The following is a 7,871-nucleotide window of genomic DNA, read 5'->3' on the forward strand; positions in this document are numbered from 1 at the left end:
CTCGAAACTTGGCGAGCAAGCTACACCGCGATGCCGAGCGCCTCTCTTGCAGAGGCTTACACATTGCTAAACATCTCCGTAACGCTATCACGCTTACCAAATAACCCTGTGACGAAACGCGCCGCTCAACTTTGGATCTTCTCTATCTCCTCCGTCAACCCGATCTGGTACGGATCCCACACTGATGAGCAATACTCAAGTATAGGTCGAACGAGTGTTTTGTAAGCCACCTCCTTTGTTGATGGACTACATGAATCTCAACCTGGTACCCGCCTTACCAACAATTGATTTTATATGATCATTCCATTTCAAATCGTTCCGCACGCATACTCCCAGATATTTTACAGAAGTAACTGCTACCAGTGTTTGTTCCGCTATCATATAATCATACAATAAAGGATCCTTCTTTCTATGTGTTCGCAATACATTACATTTGTCTATGTTAAGGGTCAGTTGCCACTCCCTACACCAAGTGCCTATCCGCTGCATTTCGCTACAATTTTCTCGATTGCAGCTCTAGCAGCTGCAATGTTCTCTGGGTACGTACTGTTGGAATGACACCTGGAGATTTCTTTTTCAAGGCAGATCCTGTTTCTTCAGAATTACGCACCCACGTTGTAATCGCATGCGCAGATGGGACACGTCCATGACGTCCAAGCTGGCAATGCTGTCGAAATGTTCTGTGCGCGGCAGTCGCACTATCACCATTTTTGTAAAACGCTCTCACAGCTACTGCACGTTCCGCACCAGTCCAATTCTCCACGATTACTAAATGGCGATGCGTTCACATCAATTGCGCAAAGTTTCGAACATCTGCCGGCGCTACAGTGCTGCCAACTGTGACGTTCAAAATTTCCCGTTTCCCTGCGCCACTGTGTATCTGCTTGGGAGCATCGAATTAGCTCTGTTTTAGTTACTAGACGTTGCTTCCCATCATAGCCGCAAGGGAAGGGCCGGGATGGGATGGATCACTGCCAGCGCTACTGTTCGTTACAGAATTCTCTATAACTTCTGGCAATCATTAGCTGCGACCGCATTAATCCGTAGATTTAACAATGCGGATGGTGTCGAGAAATACTTCAGTTTTACAAATCACTATACGTGGTGGCCAGAAACAGTCTGGATAGCTTGTACGGTTGCAGCAGGGGAGATTATACGGAGACATAAATGTTAAGAAAATAATTCGATACGTTGTTCCGTTTCCGAATTATTTGGCATTGAGGTTAGCCAATCAGGTGTAAATTCAAACTCTTGGGTGCACTAAAATGCGCTAATGGAGAGACATCTGCGTGTGCGTGAGTTACCACTTGTTGAAACGGTCATTACCAGCAGAAATGTTCCTTTTTCGGAAGTCAGAAGTCAGGAAACAAAACGAAGAATATGTTTGGAGACACTACCTGGCAGGCAGCTCCAATTTGTCCACACAATTAACTGATTCGATAACTTCAGTGATAATTAAAACGGAAATGGCGCAACGAATCGAATTTTTTTAACAGTTATTTGTCAGCAGAGCCTACAAGTTTTCAGGCTGCCTCTGAACACACTGTATATCTTGCGTTTGCTTATTCAAATGTTCAAATGTTCAAATGTTTGTGAATGCCTAAGGGACCAAAATGCTGACGAGGGAAGCTCCCCATCGCACCTCCCCCCCCCCCCCCCCACGTATTTAGTTATAAGTTGGCACAGGGTATAGGCCATGAAAAACTGAACACAGATCAATCGAGAAAACAGGAAGAAGTTGTGTGGAACTATGAAAAAAATAAGCTAAATATACAAACTGAGTAGTTCACGGCGAAGATAGGCAACATCAAGGATAACGTACGCTGTGGAGCACCGTGGTCCCGTGGTTAGCGTGAACAGCTGCGGAACGAGACGTCCTTGGTTCAAGTCCACCCTCGCGTGAAAAGTTTAATTTTTTTATTTTCAGACATTATCTGACGTGTTTTCCCGTGGAGAGTTCGGTTGACCTATGACCTTGGGATCAAATGTTTTCGGTTCCAATTGGAGAGGCACGTCCTTTCGTCCACTAATTGCACGTTTTTGCGGTGCGTTCGCAAAACACAGATACTAAACTTATTACAGTGAACAGAGACCTCAATGAGCGAACGGGCAGATCATAACTTAGCAAAAATAAAGAAAGCAAACTTTTCACTCGAGGGAAGACTTGAACCAACGACCCCTGTTTCCGCAGCTGCTCACGCTAACCACGGGAGCACGGCGCTCCTGAGCTCGGCCTACCCTTTATGTTGCCTAGCTTGCGCATGAACTACTACTCAGTTTGTATATTTTGCTTATTTTTTTCATAGTTCCACACAACTTCTTCCTGTTTTCTCGATTGATCTGTGTTCAGTTTTTCAAGGCCTATCCACCGTGCCAACTTATAACTAAATCTGAGAGGGGTGCGATGGGGAGGTTCCCTTGTAAGATCATCTGTCCCTAGACTTACACACTACATAAACTAACTTATGCTAAGAACAACACACACACCCATGTCCGAGGGAGGACTCGAACCTCCGGGGGGTAGGGCCGCGCAATCCCTGACATGGTGCCTCAAACCGAGCGGCTGAAATTTCTTAGTTGTCGATCTGTTCGCGGGGAAATTATGCTCAGTGCTGAGTTTGGTAGGGTACGCTCGTGGGTGCGTCCCTTTTAACATTTTGAATCTTCAGAGTGGGAAGAAGTTATATTTAATTTATATCAAAAGATAGAAAAATCGTACATCAGTGACGTTATTAGCAAAGGCAGCTAATGATATTAGATTTCGCCTATATCTGGGGCACTTGTATGCTGATATTCCTTCCAGGTTATTTAGTCACTTAGTAAATTTAATGTTCGATGTATCATTTTGCAAGATAAATCGTAAAGATGTGGAACGATTCGTTGAAGCCAAACTCACAATCTTTTCGAAACGTGACGAGAATATGTGTCTGCAAAACATTTTTGCCGTAGTTGCGCATGTGAATGTTAAGAGCCACGGAATTAAATAATATTCTTATGCGGTCAGATTTCAAGAAGGCACCGCTTTCACTGTTTTGCCGAGACGCCGTTTGTTCACTCCTGTATTCGGTGAAGACGCTTAGGCCAAGTGAGGAATTCAATTATACTTTTAAAGTAGAAATGAACCGTACGATAAGCGACATTCCTCATTCCCAGCGAATAAAACCGTTGTTTGAGAATTACAAAGGTGATGAAAGTAGCAAAAACAGTGGATATGAAATCGTGTGTGCTGAAAATGTGCCACTGACTAGCGGGCCTATTTATGAACAAAATGTGCAAGAGTTGGGACACTAGGCCAGAAATAAATAAACAATGATTGAATATTCCGCAACAGTGGACAACAATTTGAGTGTCATGCTTTTGAGATTGACATTCCCCCGAAAGAACATAAATAACCAGAAAGATACACTTTGTGATGAAAAGTATCCGGACACCCCCAAAATCATACGTTTTTCATATTAGGTCCAGTGTGCTGCCATCTACTGCCAGGTACTCCATATCAGCAACCTCAGAAGTCACTAGACATTGTGAGAGAGTAGAAAGAGTCTTTCCGCGGAACTCACGAACGTGGTCAGGTGATTAGGCGTCACTTGGGTCATACGTCTGTACGCGAGATTTCCACACTCCTAAACATCCTAAGGTCCATTGTTTCCCACATGATAGTGAAGTGGAAACGTGAAGGAACACATACAGCACAAAAGCGAACAGCCCGACCTCGTCTGTTGACTGACAGACACCACCGATAGTTGAAGAGGGTCGTAATGTGTAATAGGCAGAAATCTATCCAGACCATCACACAGGAATTCCAAACTGCATCAGGATCTGCTGCAAGTACTATGGCAGTTAGGCGGGAGGTGAGAATACTTGGATTTCAGGATCGAGCAGCTGCTCATAAGCCACGCCGGTAAATGCCAAACGACGCCTCGCCTGGCGTAAGCAGCGTAAACATTGGAGGATTGAAGAGTGGAAAAACGTTGTGTGGAGTGGCGAATCACGGTGCACAATGTGGCGATCCGATGGCAGGGTGTGGTTATGCCAAATGCGCGGTGAACGTCATCTGCCAGCGTGTGTAGTGCCATCAGTAAAATTCGGAGGCAGTGGTGTTAGGGTGTGCCTTGCACTCATTGTTTTGCGTGGCATTATCACAGAACAGGCCTTCTTTTATATTTTAAGCACATTCTTGCTTCCCACTGTTGAAGAGCTTTCCGGGATGGCGACTGCATATTTCAACACGATCGAGCACCTGTTCATAATGCACGGCCTGAGGCGGGGTGGTTACGCTACAATGAAGGACTGGCCTGCACAGAGTCCTGACCTGAATCCTATGGCACATCTTTGGGATGTTTTGGAAGGCCGAATTCATGCCAGGCCTCACCGACCTCGATACATCTTCTGAGGGCAGCACTCCGTGAAGAATGGGCTGCAATTCCCAAAAAACCTTGCAGCACCTGATTGAACGTATGCCTGCTAGAGTGGAAGCTGTCATGAAGGCTAAGGGTGGACCAACATCATACTGAATTCCAGCATTACCGATGTAGGGCACCACGAATTTATGAGTCATTTTCAGCCAGGTGTACGGACACTTTTGATCAAATAATCTACCTATTTGGAACCTGCTTTAATGAATCAAGTTCATCTGTGAGGTACCTTATTTAACCTTAATTCTAGATATTATATGTTTTTGTTGTGGTCTTCAGTCTTGACTGGTTTGATACAGCTCTCCACGCTACTCTATCCTGTGCAAGCTTCTTCATCTCCCAGTACCTACTGCAACCTATGCCCTTCTGAATCTGCTTAGTATATTCATCTCTTGGTCTCCCTCTACGATTTTTACCCTCCTTGCTCCCCTCCAATACTAAATTGGTGATCCCTTGATGCCTCAGAACATTTACTACCAACCGATCCCTTCTTCTAGTCAAGTTGTGCCACAAATTTCTCTTCTCCCCAATTCTTTTCAATACTTCATCATTAGTTATGCGATCTACCCATCTAATCTTCAATATTCTTCTTTAGCACCACATTTCGAAAGCTTCTATTCTCTTCTTGTCCAAATTATTTATCGTCCGTGTTTCACTTCCATACATAGCTACACTCCATACAAATACTTTCAGAAACGACTTCCTGACACTTAAATCTGTACTCGACGTTAACAAAGTTTTCTTCTTCAGAAACGCTTTCCTTGCCATTGCCAGTCTACATTTTATGCCCTTCGACCATCATTATTTTGCTCCCCAGCAAAACTCCTTTACTACTTTAAGTGTCTCATTTCCTAATCTAATTCCCTCAGCATCGCCCCATTTAATTCGACTACATTCCATTATCCTCGTTTTGCTTTTGTTGATGTTCATCTTAAATCCTCCCTTCAAGACGCTGTCCATTCCGTTCAACTGCGCTTCCAATTCCCTCGATGTCTCTGACAGAATTACAATGTCATCGGCGAACCTCAAAGCTTTTATTTCATCTCCATGGATTTTAATACCTATTCCGAATATATAAATCCAAATTATTTATTTGCTTTGTGGTACGTGTTAAAAGTGTAATTTCTTACACCAATAATTTTCACGCATTTAACTTTGGTAATAGGTCACTCAGAGTAACATTCGATCTTTGGCAGAAACATTTGACAGTCGGCAACAGAAACCAAAACATTGCATTGAAACAAGCGTAATATGTAAGAAATTGCCCACGCAACCTCTAAGTACAGTTCAAAACATTACTACTTAATAGGAAATACCAACCACCAGAACTGTTTATAACCTAAAGGCACAGTGACAAAAATGTAAATTAAATAGCTAACATCTGTATATATTCCAGGCCACTGATGATGCCTTTGCAGAAAATAAGAGCGAAACGCGTATGGCACTAAAATTGTGTTTTATTCAGTTGCTGCCAGGCGGTCCATAAGTAAAAATTATCAAAATACCGTAATATTACAAGCAACTGAGGAAGACAGGACTACAAAAGTTGAAGATGTGTGCATCTATAGCTACCCCCAAACACATTATACGAAAAAAGAAAGTATAGTTCACAGCATTAGAAGAGAGGGAAGGGTGAGAAATTTTCCAGTCGGAAAGGGAAGTCAGACTGCGATTTTGTCAAATTCTATGGCAGCGAAAGAGAGCCACGTGCTGTCTCGAAGTTACGAATTCTGCATTCCAGTTGGCATGGCGCACAATACTGTGACGAACTGGAGAGAAGTATATTAACCTGATGAACTTCTAGGTCGCTGAAAGCTAATTCTACTGCTGAATATAAGGATGGCTTTGGAGATTTTTCCCAGATTCATCTCCTCACATATTGGCCCTGGGCTACACTTTATCTTACAGACGCAAAAAAAAATGTAGCTTTCAAAACACATTTTGTACTAGTTCAGCCATGCCATTTGTCACTAAAAAACCAGAAATCATGACAGTAATTCAATAAATCCATTAACGTAAACAACCCCGAAGTTTTATGAGCAAACGAAGTGTTGTAGATGGAATTGGCGTTGAATAAGCTCTTATCAACATTTTGTGCTCCTTTCGGCACTTGGAGAGGTCTTCATGCGATAGTTTTGTTGATATCCAGCAGGATCGTCTGTACTTCCTTATCTAGTTGAAATTTTAAATTTTTAATTTGAATCGCAAAATCAAAGGTAGTAAGAACAAATTATTTTCATGAATATTTTGTTTCTTTATTTTCATAACTCGTTAGATAACGTAGATTTAATTACACGAGAATGTAACTTCACCTTGTTGAATCACATGGCTGGCATCCACATTCGCCTCAATCATATACACTATAAGACGATAAGAGATGAGTCACCAGGAAGAAAATACCTGAATGGAACGGAAGTCGGTAGATGTGGTGTTCATGTACAGACAAACAATACAGAAAAATTGGATGGTTTATTCACGAAAAAGAACTTCACAAACTGAGCAAGTTAGTAACAAAAAGTTATAAAAATAAATAATAATTATGATTATAAAATATCCAACATTCCACATAACTCCTTCACACTATGTTTTTTCCTTCTCTTTTCCTTTTCTGGCATACACCCAAGCTATGCATTGTACAATACTAACAGCTCTTCCTCTTTATGAGCTCAACATCTCATTATAGAGGGATGCTGACTCAGGATAGCAAATGGGAAGGTGTGGTACAGAAAAAGGTCCAGAGATCACCAGTGTGTGTGTTTTTGTATGTGTAGTGAGTGAAGTGTTGTAAAACAATGTATGTATAGTGTGTGCAGTGACTGGCAGTGAGATATGAGTGAACAGTGTGGCATTACATTACTTAATAAATTATTTGTAAAAAAGGTGTTGTATAACAGGAGTAAATGTAATGATTGCCTCTAACTACACTACTGGCCATTAAAATTGCTACACCACGAAGATGACGGGCTACAGACTCGAAATTTAACCGGCAGGAAGAAGATGCTGTGATATGCAAATCATTAGCTTTTCAGAGCATTCACACAAGGTTGGCGCCGGTGGCGACACCAGAACGTGCTGACATGAGGAAAGTTTCCAACCCATTTCTCATACACAAACAGCAGTTGACCGGCGTTGCCTGGTGAAACGTTGTTGTGATGACTCGTGAAACGAGGAGAAATGCATACCATCGCGTTTCTGACTTTGATAAAGGTCGGATTGTAGCCTATCGCGATTGAGATTTTTCGTATCGCGACATTGCTGCTCGCGTTGGTCGAGATCCGATAATTGTCAGCAGAATATGGAATCGGTGGGTTCAGAAGGGTGATACGGAACGCCGTGCTGGAGCCCAACGGCCTCGTATCACTAGCAGTCGAGATGACAGGCATCTTATCCGCATGGCTGTAACGGATCGTGCAGCCACGTCTCGATCCCTGAGTCAACAGATGGGGACGCTTGCAA

This window comes from Schistocerca gregaria, chromosome 9 (genome assembly GCF_023897955.1).
Source record: "Schistocerca gregaria isolate iqSchGreg1 chromosome 9, iqSchGreg1.2, whole genome shotgun sequence".
In the NCBI taxonomy this organism is placed as follows: Eukaryota; Metazoa; Arthropoda; class Insecta; order Orthoptera; family Acrididae; genus Schistocerca; species Schistocerca gregaria.